Below are 23,499 nucleotides of genomic sequence, written 5' to 3' on the forward strand. Positions count from 1 at the left end.
AACGGAAGAACATCAGTGCCGCATGGAGGTAAAATACGAATAAGATTTGAAATTAGCTTACCCCGGTGGCCTGTTGCATGTGGCTATTGCTGAGCAGCCCGGGAGACATTGTAGCAACCCGTGCCCAGGCATCCTCCCAAACCTTGGCAAGCGGCCCGCGGATCGTTATCTGGTGCTCCGGAGTTTTCGACCGATCAGTATCTAGCAGGAACTCCTCGGTCGGAAGATGCAAGATTGCTTTTATTGATCATTGTCCGCTCGGAGCAGATTGAGCAGACGCCGAGGGATCGGAAGACTGGCCAGCTGAGGCAGATTGGATGCCGGATTGCAAAATCCTCCAGCGAACCGGGGGCAAAGAACTGATCGGCTGGACGGCGATTGGGTCTGATGGCAGATCGCACTGTGATGGTGTCCGGTCGGAGGAGATCGCCTCCACCGTTTCAGGAATGACCATGGGAGAGGGGACACCTTGCTGCTCAGGAACACCAATCGCTGATGTGGTAGACCGGGATGGGGTGTTCGTGCGACGTCATTTGCGGCCGATCAGAGGCAGTTCATCGTCAGACGTTGAACCTTCGTCCCGAGCGACGGGTGGCACAACAGAAGGAACGTTCCCTCCTGCCACCTCCACGCTGGTGGTCCGAGGGGCAGACCTTCCACATGCAGTCTACGCCTCCTTGATCTCACCCTCGTGAGAGCCGACCGGCGCGAGGCCAAGGCTGGCCATCTCCTTTGCCACTGTTGCCTCGATCTCAGCATTTTTTAGCTTCATCAGGCCTGCCGCCTTTGCTCGGTTCATGATGTCAGCTGCAAAAGAATGAAAAAAATCAGTTAGATTCAAGAGAAATGGGGCAAGAAGTTTCATACCTAGGCTGCTCGGGAGCTTCATTCGGATCGGACTCAACCCGAACGCGTACATAACGCCCTCTGGAAGCAGCTTGTGGATGTCAAACTTCAAGCCTGCCAGCATGTTTGCTACGTGAAGGTAGTCCGACCGGGTCTTGTATTTCTTCAGGTCGGGCGCAGGTGGAAGTCCGACCTGCCATCTGGTTCGGAAGGGGGGCAGCTCGGGGAGTCGTATGTAGAAGAAATAATCCTTCCAATTCTTATTAGAAGTGGGCATCTTATCGAAAAAGACCAAGCCGATCCGAGACTGGAAGAGGTAGGTTCCCAGCTCGAACTGCTTGGGATAATAGAAATAGTGGAAGATCTGAGGCTTTAGAGGGATGTTATGCACTTTGAACAGTACAACTACGCCGCACAGAAGGCGAAAAGAATTGGGAACGAGCTGTGCGAGCGGGACTCGGAAGTAATTGCAAACCTCAATTATGAACGGATGGATGGAGAAGCGCAGACCGGTTATGAATTGGTCTCGGAAGAAACATATGGTGCCGTTCGAAGAGTCATTAGGCTGATCGGACACGGAGGCTAAAAGTACTTCGTGATCAGGAGGGAGGTCGAAGGTGTTTATAAGGCTCGCGACATCACCCGCGTCGAACCGATTCTCCATGGTATTGTACTAGAGACCAGGAGCGGGGTCGGATGAGCTCACCATCGCCGGAAAAGTTAAACAATGAGGTCGACGGGAGGAAGGTCGCAAGATAGAAAGCAAAGGCATAGGAAATTCACCAAGAGAGGAAAACCGAGAAGGATCGAGGAACAGAGAGGGAAAAGGAGACCTTATGAGGACAAAGAGATCACCGCCGGCGAATGTTGGGTTGCTGGAGCACTGGACGCACGTCGAACGATGTCGCCGGCGCACAGGAAGGAGATGCAAACGCTAGAACAGGAGGCGATGCTGCGGTTTATAAAGAGGGGGCTCGGCTGACTAGAGCCGTCCGATCTAGGTCGCGAGAATCGATGCACACATTCGGTTGTCGAATTCAAACCGCTAAGAGTCACATCGGCATCTGTCGCTGCGGGGCAGCATTTAATGAGTGGCATTATTACGGCATGGGCACGTGCTCGACCTTAATGGAGGGATTTGCACGAATTTTGAGGGGATTCGGATGATGTCAGCTTTGACCACGCGACCCGTGCCCTTCCGAAGAAAAATCTCGAAGTGACAATCCTCATAGCGCCGAGCAACCCACGAGAAGCCACGCTACACGAGCCGATCAGAGTCCAGCCAACACATCGGCTGAGCAGCCTAGCATCTACCAAACTAGTCCAAGCAATCGGACTTGCAGCCTCCTTCGACTAGACTTGAGGGGGAGGCATGAAATTGATCCTATCCGAGAGACGAGTCGACGGACGCTGGGGACGTGGCGCTCTCGCTGACTCCGCGTAGGCCTCCAAGTGACGTGGACCTGCAACCACAAATGGCGAGCCTGGAAGTGGTTCCAGGCGATGGCCCTTCGATGCTCAAGTCAGTCATCGGCGACAAGCAAGCGAAGTGAAGAAAAGAGCAGAGTAACTGTAGCTACAGTGGATGTGAACATACCTCCGTCGAAGCCTGGGGGTCCTTATATAGGGCTCCCAGGGGGCGCGTGTACGCTTCCCGAGGCATGCACCCTTCTTAAAACATATCTGTAAAGGCTGTGTCAGAAAAGCATGTCTGATGTCATACCTCAATAGTCCAAACATATCCTTGACGTGACAGTGGAAGCTTCCACTATACGATTCTCTGTCTGACCATGCCGCCAACCATGCCGCCTATCGGTGGCACTGTTCCCTAGGAAGATATTCTCAACTGCTTCCCTTGTCTGTTACTGGGCCGAGGGGGAGGGCCACTCAGCCAATCCTCCTGAGGCCGGGCGGAAGAACCACTCGCCTGGCCGTGACTGACCGACAGCTATCTTCGAGGCCAAGCGGAAGGGTCACTCGACCCTTGCTTAACTTCATGCCGCTGATACTAGGTCCTGAAGGAAGTCCGAGCGGAATGCCTGCTCGGCTCGTGCATGAATATTGAGTTTCTTGAGCGTCAGAAGCTCGGTGCTTGGCCGAGCTGTAGTGATGCTGAACTGGGACCCCTCGTGCCGAGTGGGCAGATGGTCCGCCCGATCGGACGAACTCCTAAGGCGTTGACCGCCTTGACTTTGACCCTCCGCATGACGATGACTTCTCCTCGGGCGGGCCCCTCTTCTTACCACCGGATCACGAGTGAATCGTCTTTTGCCACCATATCTAACGAACATAGTTAAGTTTATATTTGGAGGGTAGATTTGCAATAATGGAACAAAGTTTCAATCCCCACATGCATATGCCCTTGGGGAATTATTTCCTAGCTTCCCCCTAAGAGGTCGTTTGATACCATTATTTACCTCCTTTCCATGAGATCTTGGATGGACAATATTAGCCCCTAGGGCAAGGTTGAGCCGTTGAGTTGGTTAGTGTGGAGTAAAGTTGCTATCATAGGGCAATGATTCGAATCTCGGTAAAGTCGAGGAAAAAAAATCCTCCTCCGCACTGGTCAACTACAACTTTCCGATTTACCTCCTCATAAATGATCATGAGACCGACCGTATAGAACCACTAGGGTGACAGATTTCACCTTTTACTATCATTGGACGGACAATATTAGAGGGGTGCTTGGGTGAGTTACTCATTCTCGCTTAGAAAAAGAAATTATAAATTATATTCACCCAGCACTTATTCATTATTCTTATCCTTTTATAATAACGTAAACTTGTGAACATTAAAAAAAAAAAAAATGATAATCTTAGTTAATTTTATTGACTTGACCGGTTCGATCCTATAAAAATTTTTCATCGATTACAAGAATAAATTGGATGTAAACTTGTGAACATAAATCACACAGACAAGCGAGAACCTCCCATCCATCTTTATCTCCGTTTGCCTAAGAGAAAACCAACTAAAGTTCCAGCCACCAAACCAGCAAATCCAATCCCAGCCACCAAACCAGCAAATCCAGTCACTGTTACCGTGCCAAGAGTCTGTGATCGTGTGAGAGACGCATTGGATAAATCTGCTTGATACTGCAACCGGCACTTTTTTTCCTGGACCCTTTTACTAAGCGCAGTAATTTCCTCTGATTTTTTCTCGGCCACGGCTATATTTAATTCAAAATCATCAGTAAGCTTTTGGAGCATATGGAAGGCAGCGAGAATTTTAGACACGATGAGGGTACTGTCCCCATCGGTAAACTCTTTCTGATCGTCAGTAGCGACAGCATCAGCGGACTCATTGTCGTTGGCTTTGTTCTCGCCTACGGCGAGGGAGGTGGGAGAGGTGCGGGATTCGTCCATGAAAAGATGAGCTTTTAGGATTTAAGGTTTCTTGGAGGTGCATGGTGCGGATAGATAGAACACTATCCTATAAAAAGAGGAGCTTCTAGGATTTTGGGTTTCGCTTAGCGATTGTGCGGCAAGATAGGACACAAGCCTACAACAAGAGGAGCTTGTGGTGCGGACAGATAGAACACTAGCCTGAAGAATTGGACAACTTAAGCAAAGGTTAGTAAAATATATAAAATTGGACAGATATTAACAGGGCATGAGAATCATAAAATATTTTTTAAAAAAAAAAATAACTTACTAAAAATATTATATATAAAATATTTTATTTCAAAATATTAATAAGCGTTGTTGATTTACAACAAAATTCAACGAGCTCCTTAAGCATTTAGCATTTGTCTGATTTGATTTCTAGAGAGAGTAATATTACTGATGGAGAAGGAAGAAATCAAATATCTTATCCCTAATATCATCTGTTTCCGTGTCCTACTCGTCGTCCTAGGCACTATCGGCAGCTTCCGGTTGTCGTCCCGATCAACACTATAATCCTTGGGGAAGGTGAACACAAGGGGATCGCAATCAGCATGATCGACGTCGGAATCCGGCCGGATCTAAGCAAATTTTTCTCTACCGTCGATCTAAGCCCTTGCTCAGATCCGACCGGATGCTGACACCGATCATGCCGATGACGACTCCCTTGGGTTCATCTTCCCCAAGCATTATAATGTTGATCGAGATGATGACCGGAGGCCGCCGTCAATGTGTTAGGACGACAAGTGAGACATGAGGATAGAAAAATTTAAGAACAAAGGATTTGAACTCGAGAAGGAAGGGGGGAGTGGTTGGGTTTGTTTGGAGCTCATGAGTTATGGTTCTATTATGACACAGTCGGTCCAATAGAACCAAGTCTAGTGGTCTACGTTCAAGAATAAACTCGCTCAGATGTAAATCCAAATCTAGTTCTAAATTTCATATTTACTAAATCAATGCATATTTTTTCCCTAATAAGTCTAAAAAATTGACACATTGCCAAACCCTTATTAAAATACTTAAGTGGATTTGCAATAATAAATTTTATCGTATCGTTGGTGAATGCATGTAGAAATGAAACAGAGTTACCAAGAGTGGACATCTTTCTGTGCACAGCCGACCTAGACTCGAAGACGCCGGAGATAGCGATCTCCACCATATGCTATCATTAATGACCTACAATTGCTATTTTACTTTGTCCCCAGTATGTAGCACAGTTAGGGGTACATAATTTCATGGCCGAAAGATCTAGGGTTCGATCTTCGGAATGTCATTATCTGGGGTTAATGTCCCGACTATGCGCTTTCAACTTTGTACCTATATTTATCTCTTATCATATTCGTGGGATTAATCCTAAGGGGATAATTGATGTGACGATTTCAATTTTTTTTTTTTTTTTAATTAATGACCTACAATTGCCTGCCAAAAAACCAAAGGAGTAGACACAGTTGGATCATCGTGACGTGTATGAAAGGATTTTTAATAGATTATAAAGAAATAGTAATTTAATAATTTCATTATATTATAATCAAAATGCCCTATTTTTAATTACTCAATTTTCATCTTTTATTTAATAATATTAGGTGTATTGGTGCAATGACTTCAGGTAAAGATTGACCCAGAGTTCGAGTTAAATTTTGATGTTTAGTAATATGTGTCGATGATAGGGTGATATTCTAAAGGGAGATTGTTGGCTAAGGGTGATCAACCTTGATTTGATGTTGAGCAAGACGATAAATAGAAGAGGAGCTTATTGGAGAAGGAGATTAATGGTGAAATTGACCAAGATGGATAACGGTTTCAAAGTTTGAGTGAGAAGTCTAAATGAGTAATGATGGATGAAGTCTAAGTAGATCATAGAAGACTAGTAATATAGAACTAACCTAATATGACTCCTTAAATTTCAAAGGATTGTAATTTTTAACTCAGAACTCAGAATCAAATTTTATCGACGCTCACACGTACAAAATTTAAAAATATACATTTTACGAGAAACTCATAAGCGTCAAGTTTTTGTCGACCAAAACATCGTTTAAGTCCTTTTTAGAGTCTCCGAAGATCTTTTTACTATTTTTAGTACTTTTTATTTTTATGATATTTAGGATATTTTTGGTATTTAATGAATTATGATTCAGGGTCCTATTTTGTTATTTTTTTTCTGATAGGATTTCTTTTCGTTTTTTATAAAATAGGAATTGAAGTCCATATATTAGAATTTATTCTCTTTCTTTTAGTTCGAGGGTCTAATGTTTATATAAATATCTATTTAGCTATTTGAGGATGAATCCTCTATTATTAATAAAGTTTCTTCTTTTGGGCAAACAACATAATTTTTCTGTATTTCTTCGATTTCTCTTCTTGCCTTCTCCTCAATCCTCCTCATCGTTAGTCCGTAGAATAATCATTATCCTGCCCAGCATCAATTAAACACTTAACGGTCGGATGTTTAATAAGAAGTTGCTATGGGTGAAGTTCAAGTGAGTCATGGAGGACTGAACATTTAATACGAGATAAACGAAGTTAAAGTGGATTATGAAGGATTGAACACTTGACACTTGGTTAGAAGTCTTAATAGGTCGAAGAGGACATGATGTTAAATTTGCAAATGAAAGCTCAGATATTAGCAAGTGTAGAAAACCAAAGACCAGATATTTAACAATGGTGAAGTTCTAGTAGACAAAGATTAATTGGATACTTAGCATGAGTCTTCAGGTTCATAAAATGCAATTAAACATTTGGTTTGCTTTCTTGACATTCATGCACAGTGGTGTAGCCAGGATTTTTGATTTGTAGGGGTAATTTTTAAAAATTCATGAAAGAAGAAACGAATAACTTATAGCTCTTGGAAGATCATTGCTTTGGAGAAAAATATAGAAGATAAATAGAGAAGAAGAAGCATAAAAAAAAAAAAAACTTTACTTTCTTCTTTAGCAACCTTAACTAGTTTTGATAAGCTCAGCAATGACACAAAGAGAGCAAGGCAAGACAAAAGCATGAAATATTCTACTGTATCTATAGTTGCTCCACTTGCTCTTCATTTCTTCATCTCCGGTGATCTTACTTGAGCGTCGAAGGGTCGTCGCTGGGAACCCCTTCCCGGCTCGGCTTGTATTTGCAGGTTCTCGCTGGAGGTCCACATCACTTGGAAGTCTACGCGGAATCAGCAGGAGCGTCACGCCCCCAGCATCCGTCGACTCGTCTCTCGGACGGGATTAATTTGGCGCTTTCTGTGAGAACGCACCTGAATCCGAGCCGAGACGATGGAAGAAGCTGGACGCCAACACACTATGGGGCTCACTCAAGAAGAGCTCGACGTACTCATCCAAGCACGAGCGGCGAAAATCGTTGAGCAACAGCAAAAGGCGCTAGCCGAGCGGCTAGCACAACAGGCAACATCAGCATCCGGAGGCCGAGCAGCGCACGAAGACTGGCCGGAGCAACTCTCTATATAGAGACAGAACAAAGGCCCGATCGGCACCCAAGCGGAAGCATCGCATGCCCCAATACCATTCCATCGGGCGATGTTTCAGACGCCCTCCGAAGTAGCGCAAGCCAATCAAGATCGAGGATCTTCATCAGATGAAGCTCCCGTTCGGGATGTGAAGATGGGCAAAGCGCCCCGAGCTGATTCATCTCCCGAGCAAATTAATCGCCAGTTCTCTGAAGCGATTCTACAAGATCCTCTGCCCATGCACTATGCGCCCATGGCAATCGGGGAGTACAACGGGTCGACCGACCTAGACGACCACCTCGGTAAGTTCGACAATGCTTATACCCTCCATCAGTATAAAGATGGAGTCAAGTGTCAGGTCTTCCTTACTACGTTATCCAGCTCGGCACAACGTTGGTTCCGAAGGCTGCCAGACGGATCGATCAGAAGTTTCAAGGATTTCCGAACGGCCTTCCTCCACCACTTCGCAAGCAGCAGGCATTATCAGAAGACAAGCGTTAGCTTGTTTTCCATGAAGCAAGGGCCGAGAGAGACTCTCCAAACCTACATCCAACGCTTCAACCAGGCAGCCATGGACATCCCCACTGTCTCGTCCGAAACCATGATGCATGCCTTCACTCAAGGGCTCATCGACGGTGACTTCTTCCGTTCGCTTATCAGGAAGCCGCCCCGCAACTACGACCATATGCTGAAGAAGGCAAGCGAGTACATCAATATAGAGGAAGCCCAAGCGGCCAGAAGGAAGGAAGGACCGGCAGAACCATCAGTGCCTACCAAGCGAAGGCCGCCGATCAGCCATCAGCCTCCCAGAGGGCCTCGAGCCGAAGGAAAACGGCCACATCACGAAGCAAGGTCACACGCCGTTCAACATGTGACCTCCGACCACCCAAAGTCGAAGGGGAAGGTATGGACTCCCATGTTTTGTTCCTTCCATCAGTCGGCAAGCCACAACACCCGCGATTGTCGTGGGTTCGCCCCTGTCGCCCATCCAGCACCAAGAAACTATCGTCGCCAATCGTCATCGCTCGACCAGCGACACGGGCGTCAAAGCACCGAGCGACGAGAGACCAGACGGTCACCCAAGCGGCAGCATCATTAACCAAGGAGTGGCGACCACCCCCGAGCCTCACACGAGCGAGGTAAGACGTCCGCTCGAGAGGAGGAATATAGAAGTAATGTCGCTCAAGGGAAAATCAACATCATAGCTGGCGAACCAACCAGTGGAAATTCCAACCAGGCCCGGAAAGCATACACTCGGCGACTAGAGATACACGCCGTGGGCTACAGCCAGGAGAGGGCAAGTGGGTCCGAGATCAGCTTCTGCCCCAGGGATCTCAAGAGAGTTGAAGTGTCACACGACGACGCCCTCATTATCCGAGTGGTAATATCTAACTACACTATTCACCGCATCTTCATTGACACAGGGAGTTCGGTCAACATCATTTTCAAGAAGGTGTTCGACCAGCTTTAGATTGATCGCGCCGAGTTGCTGCCGATCACAACTCCCTTGTAAGGGTTCACGAGCAATGAGGTCCAGACGATCGGCCAAACAAGATTGGCCATATCGCTTGGAGAGGAGCCACTCCGGAGGACGCGGACTGCAAACTTCATCGTTGTGGACGCGCCCTCCGCCTACAACGTTATTTTGGGCTGACCAGCCCTCAATAAGTTCCGAGCAGTAGATCAACCTACTGCCAGAAGATCAAGTTCCCAGTCGAGGATCGGGTCAGAGAAGTAAAGGGGGACCAGCTGGCTGCTCGGCGCTGCTACGTCGAGATGATCAAAATGGAAGCGAGGTTCGATCGGAAGACCCCTCGAATCGAGGTAAACGCCGTAACCAAGAAGCCTCCTACTCTTGTTTATGAAGAAAAAGATGAAGTGCAGATACACCCCGGCCGGCCGGAGGCAACTACTTTTGTGGTGTCCGACCTAGAGGCTACCCAGAACGCAGAACTGATCTGATGTCTTCAACAAAATCATGATGTATTCGCATGGTCTACGCACGAGCTGCCCGGTATATCACCAAGCATTGCACAGCATGAGCTACACGTCCGAACGGACGCTAGTCCGGTGAAACAGAAAAAGAGAGACTTCAGTGCCGAACAGAATGTCATCATCCAGCCAGAGGTCGAGAAGTTGCTGGAGGCCGGTCACATACGCGAAGTTCAGTTTCCAAGATGGCTCGCCAACATGGTGCTTGTCTCAAAGCTGGCCAACAAATGGCGGGTCTGCATCGACTTCCGGGACTTGAACAAAGCATGCCCGAAGGATTTCTATCCCCTGCCCAGGATCGATCAGATGATGGACTCGACTGTTGGGTTCGAGTTGATATGCATGCTGGATGCATATCAAGGGTATCACCAGGTACCGCTCGGCCTGAAGAATGTTGGGGCTACTTACCAGCGGCTCATGAATAAGGTGTTTTGGAAGCAGATCGGACGAAACATGGAGGTATACATTGACGATATACTTATTAAATCCCTCCAAGCTGTCGATCTCTGTGCAGATATAAAGGAGACCTGCCAGACGCTCTAGAAGTACGGAATCAAGCTGAACCCAAGTAAGTGTCTATCCGGCGCGAAAAGCGGACGGTTCCTCGGCTATATCGTCACCGAGCGGGGAATTGAGGCCAACCCCAGCAAAGTAAAAGCACTCCAGGATATGCCGCCTCCAAGAAACCTGAAGGAAGCTCAGCGTCTTACCGTGCGGATAACAGCTTTATCAAGGTTCATCTCAAAATCTGCCAATCAGAGCTTACCCTTTATCAAAATCTTGCGTCGAGCCACAAGGTTTCAATGAGACGAGGAGTGTGATCGGGCATTCGAGGAACTCAAGGCCTATCTCAATTCCCTGCCTGTGCTAACCAAGCCAGTGGTCAGCGAGCCCCTAAAGATTTATCTGTCCTCGACCGAGCACGCAGTCGGCTCGGCTTTTGTAAGGCCAAACAACGAGCAGCCTGTGTACTTCTTGAGCCATATATTAGAAGACACCGAATCCCGCTACACTGGTCTCGAGAAGCTCGCTTTTGCATTAGTACTCGCCGCTCGGAGTTTCCACCCATTTTTCCTTGCACACACCATCATAGTGATGACTAACAGTCCTCTGGGAAGAGTCCTCCTCAATCCAGAGAAATTCGGACGGCTAATTAAATGGACCACGGAACTCAGCGAGTTTGAAATCCAGTATCAACCCCGAACAACTATTAAGGCACAGTCCTTGGTGGACTTTGTCACCGAGGTACAGAATCTCAAACCCGAAGCCACTTGGAAGGTATATGTGGATGGATCGTCCACCCGGCAAGGGAGTGAGATTGGTATAATAATGATCTCTCCCCAGAACGAGCGGATGCATCTGTCCATTCGGTTAGACTATCGAGTGACCTACAATGAAGCAGAGTACGAGGCGCTCATAGCCGGACTGTAAGCTGCTCGGCACGTTGGGGCTATCAAAGTGTTGATCCACTTGGATTCTCAATTAGCCGCCCAGCAGCTTACGGGGACATTTGAGATCAGTAACACCCGGCTCAAGCTCTATGCGAAGGCTTTTGAAAACCTGAAGGCCAACTTCCGGGAGGTTATCATACAAAAGATCCCCCGAGTGGAGAACCAGGCAGCAGACGAGTTGGCCAAGCTCGCTAGCTCAATATCGTCGATCGTCATTCAGCAACCGATCGAGCAGGTAGCCCTAGTGGCCCACATCAACCGTATGGAGGGACTCACCTTCCCCAATGACTGGCGGACGGCCATAGCAGAGTTTTTAAAGTATGGAGCCACACCATCCGATCAGGAGGAGACACATCTGCTTCGCAAGAGGGTCGGTCGATTCGTCCTCATCGGAGACCAGCTCTACAAAAAGGCATTCTCCAGGCCTTTGCTTAAGTGCGTCGGCCCGGAGGATGTCGACTATATCCTGAAGGAGGTGCATCAAGGATCATGCGGTGGGCATCCGGGCGGCCGTTCACTAGCAAGGAAAATCTTGCTGGCTGGATATTTTTGGCCAACCTTACAGGAGGATGCCGCTCGGACTGTGGCTACTTGCCTGTCCTGCCAGAAGTACCACAATCTCTCGCATCGCCCGACGGAGGAGATGAAAGCATCCACAGTCTCTTGCCCGTTCGACCAGTGGGGCATGGACATCGTGGGGTCGTTCCCCATGGCAACCGGATAGCGGAAATTCCTGCTCGTAGCGGTCGACTACTTTTCTAAATGGGTCGAGGCTGAACCATTGGCAAGGATAACCGAGCAGATGGTCAAGAAGTTCATCTGGCAACACATAATTTGTTGATTCGGCATCCCTCGGAGGCTCGTCTCGGACAACGAAAGATAGTTCATCGGGCAAGGTCTCAAAGAATGGTGCGAGGGTTACGACATTCAGTAAGCCTTCACCTTCGTAGCATACCCCCAAAGCAACGGGCAAGCCAAAGTCACCAACCGAGAAATCCTGAGAATCTTGCGGGTTCGGCTCGACCATGTAGGTGGAAGCTGGGTGGACGAGCTTCCAGGTGTACTATAGGCGATACATATGACACCTAAGGAGGGACTGGGGTCACCCCATTCCACTTGGTGTATGGAGGAGAAGCTGTCGTCCCCGTCGAAGTCGGAGTAGAATTCGACAGGATCCAGAGCTACAGCGAAGACAACGCCGAGCGGCGGCACTTGGAGCTGGACCTGGTGGATGAGACGCGAGCCAAGGCTATCGTCCGGCTAATGGAATATCGGCACAGAATGAAGCAAAACTACAATAGGCAAGTAATACCCAGATCGTTTCAGGTCGGGGACCTCGTGTGGAAGAAAGTCAAGTCGGTTGGCGACGTCACCAAGCTGGAAGCTCCTTAGGCCGGACCCTTCAGGATCGTGGAAAAACTCCGCTCAGGCGCCTACTACCTAGAAGATGAGAACGGACGGATATTAGAACGCCCATGGAGTGCTAACCATCTTCAGCCGTACTGAGCTGGATGAAAGGTGCGCTGATGTAATTAATATCAATGTATCTTTGCATTCTCCTGCGCCCTTCAATTGCAGGCTAAAAATCAAAAGTGAAGGTTAGCCGAACTTAACGTCGAACGGCGATTATTCATCAAACCGTCGAGCGGCGACGTTAAACCCTAGGGTCGAAGAAGCAACCATAAATACCCGCCCTAAAGACCGTCGAGCGGCGACGATAAACCCCAGGGTCGGAGCGGCGACCATAAATACCCACCCTGAAGATCGTCGAGTGACGACGTTAAACCCCAGGGTTGAAGCGGCGACCATAAATACCCGCCCTAAAGATCGTCGAGCGGCAACGATAAACCCCAGGGTCGGAGCGGCGACCATAAATACCCGCCCTGAAAACCGTCGAGCTGTGACGTTAAACCCCAGGGTCGAAGCGGCGACCATAAATACCCGCCCTGAAAACCGTCGAGCGGCGACGTTAAACCCCAGAGTCGAGCAGCGACTATAAACCCCAGGGTCGGAGCAGCGACCATAAATACCCGCCCTGAAGACTGTCGAGTGGCGACGTTAAACCCCAGAGTCGAGCGGCGACTATAAACCCTAGGGTCAGAGCAGCGACCTTAAATATCCGCCTAGAAGACCGTCGAGCGGCGACGTTAAATCCCAGAGTCAAGCGGCGACTATAAATCCCAGGGTCGGAGCGGCGACCATATATACCCGCCTTGAAAACCGTCGAGCGACGACGTTAAACCCCAGAGTCGAGCGGCGATTATAAACCCCAGGGTCAGAGCGGCGATCATAAATACCTGCCCTGAAGACCGTCGAGCGGCGACGTTAAACCCCAGAGTCAAGCGACGACTATAAACCCTAGGGTCGGAGCGGCGACCTTAAATATCTGTCTGGAAGACCGTCGAGCGACGACGTTAAATCCTAGAGTCGAGCGGCGACTATAAAACCCCGCCTTGAAAGTCGCTTAACGACAACGGTAAAGCTAATAGTCAAGCGACGACTCTAAATTCAGGTCCTCCCAAAAAGAGATGAGCAAATATAAAATCAAAGGTCGAGCGGTGGCCCCAAGGTCAAGAGGTGACCCTAGCGAATCTAGTAATTGTCGAAGCTCAAGTAGCCCGATCGGGCCTACACAATCTATCGAAAGAATAAGCAAACATGGGAAGACTGCAAAAGTTCATTAATAACAAAAATCTACTGAGCGGAAGGTATACATCCCAAGCTTACAAAATCACTCACTCCAAATAGTCAAAGATCTCGTCTAGTATGGAGTTAAGGAGCCCGGCGCTGCCCAGGGCAGGGATAGTCATGGCTTCAGGGAGATGACCCTTTGCCTTCAGATAAGCGACCATGGCGTTGATGGCCAGCTCGAACGCGTTGACGAGTTATTCGCATGCCTTTTTAACGAATTCTTCCGAGCGGATATAGTTTTACTTCATGATAGCAAATCGGCTCGACATCTTGGTATTCCTGCATAACAGCACGGGAGGCTTCAAGGGTGTCCTGCAGGGTCTTCAGGTCCTCCCGAAGAGCGGTCACCTCCACCGAGTGGTCGTTCCGCTCAACGTCCAGCAGATCCGCCAGCTCCTTGACTCTTTGCTCCAGGGCCCAAGCCTCCGTATTCTTTGTCTCCAGATCGGCGATGGCCTTGCTTTTCCTGGCCGTGGTGGCCAGCTCAATATTTTGGTCGTATGACTTGACCTTGGCCTCGAGCCGGTCCATCATAATCTTCCGATCGGAGGAGGTCTTTTGCTCATCCTCCAAGAGCTTCTTGGTTTTGGCTAGATCGGCCTGAAGCTCGGCGTAAGAAGGCCCTTGGGAAGGGGCTCCACCGGAAATTTTGAGCTTCTTAAACTCCTCCTCCAAGAACGTCAGGCGGTTGCTCGCCGCCACGCTCTCCACCCAGTACTACAGCCGAGCAGGAGAACGTTAGTACCGAACGGAGGTAAAACTAAGATAAGTTCGATATAAAAAACTTACTCCTGTGGCATGGGATAGGTGGTTATTTCCGAGCACCCCGGAGGCATTGTCGCAACCCGAGCCCGGGCCTCCTCCCAAACCTTTGCTAGCGGCCCACGAATGGTTATTTGATGTTCCAGAGCCATGGGTCGATCAGCCTGCGATAGGTACTCCTCAGTCGGAAGATGCAAAATTACTTTTATTGATCGTCGACCGCTCGGGGTTGATTGAGCAGATGCCGACGGACCGGAGGATTGGCCGATCGGAGCAGATTGGATTCCTAACCACAGAACCCTCCTACGAGCTGGGGAAAGGACGCTGATCAGCTGAACAACGATCAGATCGGATGGGAGGTCGCATTGCAACAGGGTACGATCGGAGGATATGACCTCCACAGTTTCGGGAGCGACAGGGAGAGGAACGTTCGTCTGCTCTAACGAGCGCACTGCCGAAGTGGCTGAGCGGGTGGGCGTGCCCGTCCGACGTCGCTTGCGACCTGCCAAAGGAAGCTCGTCACCTGACTCGGACCCCTCTGTCTGAGTGGATGGCTGTGCACCAGAAGGTGCGGCCTCCCCTGCCACTTCAATGGGAGAAACCCGAGCGTCGGACCCTTCGCCAACAGTCTGGGCTTTTTCGCTCTCACCTTCATGAGAGCCGACCGACGCCAATCCCAGGCTCTCCATCTCCTTGGTTGCAGCTGCCTCGACCTCTGCAGCCTTAAGTTTCATCATGCCGAGCGCCACCGATTTCATCATGGTGTCAGCTGCAAAAGAAAAGAGGAAAATCAGTTAGACCCAAAGAAAAAAGTTGAGGAAAATTCTTACCCAAGCCGCTTGGGAGCTGTGTTCGGGCAGGACTCAACCTGAACATATACATCACGCCCTCTAGCAACAACTTATGGATGTCGAATTTCAAGCCTGCCAGCATGTTCGCCGCGTGAAGGTAGTCCGGGCGGGTCATGTACTTCTTCAGCTCGGGCGGGGGAGGGAGTCCGACCTGCCACTTGGTTCGGAAAGGTGGTAGCTTTGGGAGTCACAGATAAAAGAAGTAGTTATTCCAGTGTTTATTGGAAGTCGGCATTTTATCAAAAAAAGACTAAGCCTATCCAAGACTAGAAAAGATAGGTGCCCAGCTCGGACTGATTAGGGTAGTAGAAGTAATGGAATACTTGAGGTTTGAGGGGAATATTGTGGACTTTGAACAATACCGCGACACTGCATAGAAGGCGAAAAGAGTTGGGGACAAGCTGGGCGAGAGGAATGCGAAAATAGTTGCAAACTTTAATGATGAACGAATGAAGGGGAAACCGTAGACCGGCCACAAACTGATCACGAAAAAAACAAATGGTGCCGCGCGGCGGGTTATGTGGCCGGTCGGAAGATGAAGCAAAACTATTTCATGGTCCTCAGGGAGGTCAAAGGCATTTGCCAGGTTCTCCGCATCGCCCGCGTCAAACCGGGTCTCCATGGTGGTGTACCATGGGCCGGGAGCAGGGTCAGCCGGCTGAGAGGAAGTGGCCATGATCGGAAAATGAAGAAGCAGAAGGATCGCTAAAAGAAGTCACTGGAAAAATCAGAGAGCATATCGACAGGAGAAAGTTCACCAAGCAAGATGGCGTAACGACAAAGAACGCTAAAAGGCTAGAAATGAGGACGAAGGAACAAAAGTGAGAGCTTAGAGAACAGGGATCGCCAGAGCACTAAGCACGGACAGTCGACGGAGCATTGAGCACAGAGTCGTCGGAGCACACGAATGCGAGGGCAGCGACAATGAAATAGAAGATGGCATAGCGGCTTTATAAAGATCGGGCTCGGCCGAGCGAAGCCGTCCGATCTAGGTCACGGGAATCGATGCACGCATCCGACGGTTGAATTTAAACCGCCACACGTCACATCACCTCTGACGCTTCGATCGCGGGATGACGGCGGCGGCGCCACGTGGCGTTCGCTTACAGGCAGTCATTAAATGAGCCCCATTACCGGGCATGGCCGCGTGCTCGGTCTTAATGGTGGTGATTTACATAAGCTTCGAGGAGATCCGCGGGATGTCAGCATTGACCACCCTTGGACCGCCATGCCAAACAGCAAATTTTACAAGTGCTAACGTGCACGACGCCGGTCAGCATCAAGGAGTGGTATAAGGGCTGACCGCCACCCTCCAAGGGGCCAATCGGAGGATCACCTGTGTCACGGCCGATCAGCTGTCAAATCACCAGACTAGGAGTTCAGTCAGTCGGACTTACAATCTTCTTCGACTAGACTTGAGGGGAGGCACGTGATCTGGTGGTAAAAGGAGGGGGCCCGCCCGGACAGTGGTCAGGGGCGCCATGGAGGTCAAAGTCAAGGTGGTCAACACCTTCAGGGTTCGCTGAGCAGGATGACCCACCTGGATGATCGGCCAGGGTAGCACTCAAGCCAGATCTACAACAACTCGACTAAGCGTCGAGCTTCCGTCGCTCACAAGGCTTGAGTATGGGAAGATGAAGGCTGAGCGGCTACCCGGCTCAACCGAACAGTGGACCTAGCCCCGATTGGGCAGTCATGGCCCCTACACAGTAGTGGGAAGCGGACTGTCCGCCGAGCGGACTTCTCGATCAGCTCGGCCATGGTGGCATCCGGATAGGTTGGCCGAGCGGCTCTCCCGCTCGGCCAGATAACAGACAAAAGGAGTAGCTGGCAACATCTTCCTCGAGACAAGCGCCGCCGACGGGCAGCATGGTCGGCGACCGGATCAGACAGAGAATCGTACGGTGGAAGCTTCTACTATCACGTCAGAGATATGCTCGGGATGTTAAGGTATGGTGTTAGCCACGCTTTTCTGACACAGCCTATCCAGGTATGCTTTGAGGAGCGTGCACGCCTTGGTAAGCGTGCATGCGCCTCCCGGGAGTCCTATATAAGGACCCCCAGACTTCGACGGAGATATGCGAAATCTTCTACTGTAATTATAGTTGCTCCACTTGCTCTTCATTTCTTCATCTCTGGTGATCTTACTTGAGCGTCGGAGGGTTGTCGCCGGGAACCGCTTCCCGGATCAGCTTGTGTTTGCAGGTTCTCGCCGGAGGTCCACATCACTTGGAAGTCTACGCGGAGTCAGCAGGATGCACCACGTCCCCAGCATCCGTCAACTCGTCTCTCGGACGGGATCACCAAGTATATAAAAATACTTATGTGAATAATATACTTTATAAACATAAGTGTTACTAACCTTAAATCCCCTAAATACTTAGGTAAAAAAAATTGTATTAAGGCTTTGAACGTTAACATACCCAAACTGTAGTGTTAACTTAAGGAGGAGAGATAAATTGAGAGTAATAAATCAATGGGGTATCAAATTCAGGGGGAAGTTCAAATTTTTTAATATATTTACTTAAAAAATTATTTTTTTAAAATTTTTTATTAAAAATTTCTTAGATTTTTTTTTTTTATCAAATTTCTCGTTCAAATCTCTTTAGAAAATCTCACCTCAATTTTTTTTAAAAAAAATATACTTTGAAAATCTTACTTTAAATATTTTTAACAAATATTTTCAAAAGCTTTACTTTAAAATTATGTCAAGTTCAGGGGGAGAATTAATTGTTTTCATACTTATTTTCCTTTTATTTTGAATTAGTTTTTGAAAAATATTTTCTTAAAAATATTCTCAATGTGTTTAAAAATCTGACTTATCTTTACAAATCTAATTCGATAAACCTATTTTTTAAAACTAACTTTTATAAAACTAAGTTTTTTTTTTTAATTTGGATCTTAAAAGATTGATTTTTTTTTTTAAAAAACTTAGTTTTGAAAATTGAATTTTTCAAACTTAAAAATTAGATTTTATTTAGTTTTGAAAATTAGTTTTTTCAAACTTAATTTTGAAAATTAAAATTTTCAAACTTAGTTTTGAAAATTAAAATTTTCAAACTTAACTTAGTTTTGAAAATTGGATCTTACTTAATTTTAAAAATTGATTTTATCCAATTAGTGGTGAAATTTGGATTTTATAGACTTGGCTTTAATAATCCTACTTTTGTAAATTGGTATACTTGCAAATTAGCCTTTATAAAACTTATGTTTGAAAAGTGTCTTAAGTTTATAAGTTTTTTGAAAATAAAGTTAATTTGCAAAATTTGTCTTTAAAAACTAACTCTAAATTTTACAAAGTTAGTAAGTTATCTTTTTAAATTAGTTATTTTTTTAACATAGCTATTTTTTGAACAAGTTAAAAGATAAAGTTTAAAACAAAATATTTTATGTTTCCTAATTTAACTCCCCCGCATCTGACTTTAATTCAGATTCTCTATTATCCTTTCAAAATTGTTTATTTTTATTTGTTTTATGTTATTTTTGATGAATGCCAAAGGGGGAGGGTTAGATGGTTTAAGTTAGTTAAACACAAAAATACCAAATATAAGATAAGGCTAACTAACTTAAAAACTAAATTGCTTGTTTTACTTGCATATGTTTCACTAACTTAACCCAGGTTGTCATTGCATCAAAAAGGGAGAGATTATTGGTGCGTCTAACTCAAGTTTTGATGAATGACAAAGTAGGTTAAGTTAGTTTATTTGTTATCTAACACTCTGACCAAGTGTGCAGAAGAAGTTCAGCTAGGTCGACGGGCCGATCGGATAGCTGGCACGAAGTCCAGACGAGTCGACGGGCTGACCGGACGTTTGGCACGAAGTTCAGCTAGGTCGACAGGCTGACCGGATAGCTGGCACGAAGTCCAGATGGGTCGACGGGTTGACCGGACGTCTAACAGGTAAGTTGATGCAAGTCACTGGAAGGGAGGGACTATGAGGACGCGTTCCTGGGAAGGGAACTTAGGCGTCGATCCAACTTAGAACCATTTCGGAACTCTAAGTTGAGATCTTGACTAGATTCCAGTCTCAGTGAGACTGAATCTAATTACTACTATATTCTTTTAACTGTGCTAACACTTTGTTTTGTATGGTAGTTTTGCATTTTGCCTCGGACTAATGTTTTTTTGCAGGTTGATGGAAAACAGAGGTTCGGGCGCCGGAATGGATCCGAGCGCCCGGAGTCTGGGCACCCGAAATGCAAGTTTTATCCTCAACACGCATCGCCACGTAGAGCACCCTGGTTGGCTGGGTTACGTCACATTTCAGGTGCCCAGAACCTCCTATATAAGGAGGGCGAGCCCTGAAGCAAAGAACAACTGACAACAAGATCTTCCAAAGCTTGCTCTACTGTGTTGTGCTCTTGCGACGCTGCGAAGCTCCTCCGACAACGCGCTTCTTTTTCATTCCTTATTTATTATCGGTATTGTTTCTTTAAAAGCAATTGTAATTTCACTTGTAATATTTCAAATTGCTAGTGGATTTCCCAACGAAAGCACTTGACGAGTAGGAGTCGACGAAGGCTCCGAACCAAATAAAAAATTACTTGTGTTAGCATTGTTGTGTTTTCGCTTTTTCCGCTGCGTACTTGCGATAAATTTTAAATCACTATTCACCCCCTCTAGCGAATTACTCGATCCAACAGATGCTACGTCGAGATAGACAAGTCCAAAGCAAAAGTCGCTCGGAAGAATCCGCGCCTGGAGGTAAACGCTATCGCTGAGAAGCCTCCTACTCCGATATACGAGGGAAATGAGGAGGTTCAGAACTACCCAAGCCGGACGGAGGCTACCACCTTCATAGCAGCCGATCTGGAGAGCAAACAGAAGGAAGAGTTGGTCACATCCTACTACTTGGAGGAGGGATGAAGGAAGCTCAAGCGGCCGTGGAGCGCGAATCATCTCAAACCCTACAAGGTTGGATGAGAGGTGCGCGAGTGAATACATACGAGTGAACGCATGTATTTGTGTATGAATGTAGGACAAAAATGAATAAAAGTGAAGTATGTCACTCGAGCTAAATCCTCAATCTTTGTCCACATCAACGGTCAAGTGGCAACCTTAAACCCAAGTTTTCATCAATGGTCGAGTGACGACCTTAAACCCGAGTCTTCATCAAAGGTCAAGCGGCGACCTTAAACCCGAGTCTTCATCAATGGTCGAGCGGCGACCTTAAACTTGAGTCGTTACCAACGGTCGAGCGGCGACCTTAAACCCGAGTCGTCACCAACGATCGAGCGGCGTCCTTAAACCCCGATCTTCACCAAAGGTCGAGCGGCAACCTTAAACCCCGGTCTTCACCAACCGTCGAGCGGCGACCTTAAACTCGAGTCTTCATCAACGATCGAGCGGCGACGTTAAACCCTGGTCTATATCAAATCGTCGAGCGGCAACGTTAAACCCTGGTCTATGTCAAATCGTCGAGCGGCAACGTTAAACCCTGGTCTATGTCAAATCGTCGAGCGGCAACGTTAAACCCTGGTCGACATCAGCGGTCAAGCGACTACCTTAAACTCAAGTCTTCACCAAACGGTCGAGCGACGACCTTAAACCTAAGTCGTCATCAACCGTCGAGCGGCGACCTTAAACCCTTGGCTCGGTAAGCGATGAAGCATCGATCTTAACTCAAGAATGATGAACGACTGATCATAAACACAACCGGCCTAAAAGCTTCAAATCTTCAAATTATGGTAATCGTACGGGGCTATTCTACTATGGCTTTTCGTCACCGATCGGAAGGATACCGCTCAGGGTTTAGCGTGGAAGCATGAACTAAAATGCAAATTAAAGCAAAAGTGGTCGAATGGTAACAAGAGGATGAACAAATACGAGAATATTGTCGAACGGGCTAGTGCTGTCAAGATGAGAAAAATATGAGAATACGCCGAACAGACAATAATGCATTGATACTTCAAAGGATTACAAAAAAGGCGAGTACATGATCACTCGAGCTATGGTCACTCCAGATAATCTAAGACATCGTCGGGCAGCGACTTGGTCAACTTATCCCGACTGATGACCTTGCTCGACACGGAAGCACAGACATAGCTGCATGCCTGTAGTTGGCCGAACGTCCCTTCGATGGGCAAATTGAAGAGATGAAGCGCTTGGTCGGCAACCCTGTCGTTGAAAGCATCCGAGCGAATATAGTTTTTCTTCACAGCCTCAAATCGGATAGGCTCGGCATCTTGATTGGTCTTCATAGCCACTCAGGAGGCCTCCAACTCATCCTTCACAGTGGCTAGCTCCTCATTTTTGGCGGAGAGTTGGCCTCGGAGGGAAGTTTCTTCGGTCGACCGGCTATTCCGTTCAACTACCAAAAAGTCTTCAGCTTCCTTGAGTTTCTTGGCTAGGGCCCGTGCTTCTTTATTCTTCAGGTCCAAGTCTTCAATGGCCCGAATTTTCCTCGCATTGGCATATTCGATCTTAGCGTCGAAGGTGGTGACTTGCTTGTTGAGCCGAGCCAGCAAAAAGGCCTGCTCTTTGCTCTTCCCCCGCTCAGCTTCGAGAAGCTAATTTCTCTTCGCCAGATCGGCCCTCAGCTTGGTCACCTCAGCATTTATCGGCCCTTGAGAGGAGGATGATGGGCCCTCGACGCTTTCAGTTTTTTGACTTCCTCCTCCAGAAAGGCCAACCTCTGGCACATAGTCAGGCTCTCCACTCAATACTGCGAATGATCGGGAAAAGGTAAGCACCGATCAGAGGTAAAGTAAAAAAAATAAATGGAAGTACGACACTTACCCCAGTAGACATCTGGGTATGGCTGTTCGCGAGCGCCCCAGGAGGCATGACCGCTGCGCGGGCTCGGGCGTCACCCCATATCTTGACGAGCGACCCTTAAATATGAATTTGGTGCTTGGGGGCTCGGGACTCGGCGCTAGACTCACGCCACTCCTCAGTAAGGAGAAGAAGAATCGCTGTTATATGGCGTTGGCCACTCGGGGCAGATTGGGCCGAAGCCGCTCGGCCGGACGATCTGGATGAAGATGTCAGGCGAATGCTAGATTTTTTGACCTTCGATGGTGGCGGCACGAAGGACATTGGTGGCGCAGCAAGAGTTCCCTACAGCAGACCAGAGAGTGATGGCGTCCGATTCGAGGACATGGGGGGTCGCAGTTTCTTGGACGGTAGGGGTTGAAGTTTCAACCCGCTCTGCGGACCGTACCACCGAGGAAGCAGATCGGGATGAAGGCTCCGCTCGGCGCCTCTTGCGCCTTATCAATGGTTCTCTTGATTAGGTCGAACCCTTGGCCTGAGCGACAGTACGCCGCTCGGAGGGAGGGTGTGATCCACCAGCCGCTCCATCGCTGGGCGTCCAGCTGGCTACCCCTCCGCTCACCAATGTTGGACCCTGTGGTAGTTTTGATGTGATTAACCAAGTTAGTTAGGTCCTGCGTTGTGTCTGAACCCTGTGTCTGAGTGTGCAGGAACTTAGGAGCGCAGGAAGTCGAGCGGAAGACGCAGCTAGCGAGAAGGACGGCACGGGAAGGGAGCCGACGGGCTCGGTGCGTCCGAAGGACGAGAGAGCTGCGGAAGAGTACTCCGGTGGAGCGAGAAGAACGTGCACGGCGTTCGAGGGATGAGAAGTCGGACGGAAGCCTGCTCGAGGAGAAGGCCGGGAACTAGGTTCGGGTGAGCCCTATTCCGGATGGCTGGAATCACCCAAGGAGCCGAACCGGAGCAAGTCAACTGGAGTTGACTTGTCAACGGTTCGATCGACCGAACCTATTGATCGGTGAACCGAACCCTTCATTAACCGAAGTCAATCAGCAGCCAACCGCCAATGCCACGTCAGAAGACACGTCAGAAGCTGACCGTTGGTAAAGCTGATCGGTCGACCGAACCTCCTGATTGGTCGACCGAACCAAAGTTGATCCACAGACTTAGTCGAGCAAACTGATCGGGCCAACTCAGCTGGAGACCGTTGGCCGATCGATCGACCGAACATAAGGAGCGGTCGACCGAACAAAAGCTCATCCTCAGATACTGCACCTGGACGGAAGACTGGGCAGGTACAGCAGGTTCGGTCGACCAAACCTGGGGATCGGTCGACCGATCCCTCTCGAGTCAAACCTGA

Source organism: Zingiber officinale, chromosome 10A (assembly GCF_018446385.1).
Source record: "Zingiber officinale cultivar Zhangliang chromosome 10A, Zo_v1.1, whole genome shotgun sequence".
NCBI classification, from domain to species: Eukaryota; Viridiplantae; Streptophyta; class Magnoliopsida; order Zingiberales; family Zingiberaceae; genus Zingiber; species Zingiber officinale.